At 35.3% G+C, this 479-nt stretch overlaps 1 non-coding gene across 1 annotated transcript; it reads left to right on the forward strand.

Moving 5' to 3' along the window:
• Nucleotides 1–74, forward strand: Trnan-guu. Its single transcript has one exon. It is a non-coding gene; the product is annotated as a tRNA-Asn (tRNA).
• Nucleotides 75–479: the final 405 nt, after the last annotated feature.

Below are 479 nucleotides of genomic sequence, written 5' to 3' on the forward strand. Positions count from 1 at the left end.
GCCTCCGTGGCGCAATCGGCTAGCGCGTTCGGCTGTTAACCGAAAGGTTGGTGGTTCGAGCCCACCCGGGGGCGATTAATATTTTTCATAATATTCACCTAAAATTATAATTAGGAAAAATTACTTCATAATTTATATAACTGTTTACGTGAGAGGTCCTCTTCTTCTTTAATTTAATATCAAAAGCTTCAATGTGCAATACTCGGAAATACAGTATCTATGTTTAAAATGAATAACTTATTCACAATACTTCCTCGGAACATTCACATGGGATGCCTTTAGTTGTCGTCCAATTTCAATATTTATCCCAACAATCATATATACACCTGGAAAAAAGTTAAGCACCCCCGTGTTTTTTTCAAGTGATTCAGATTCGACGTTCTTGTGACTGATTATAAATTACCATTCAATCTAAACGTGTTTATCAAATGAAATTATAGCATTATTGGGCACAAGAAAACAAGATTATACACCGTAAA

Source organism: Limulus polyphemus, unplaced genomic scaffold (assembly GCF_000517525.1).
Source record: "Limulus polyphemus unplaced genomic scaffold, Limulus_polyphemus-2.1.2 Scaffold3145, whole genome shotgun sequence".
NCBI lineage: Eukaryota > Metazoa > Arthropoda > Merostomata > Xiphosura > Limulidae > Limulus > Limulus polyphemus.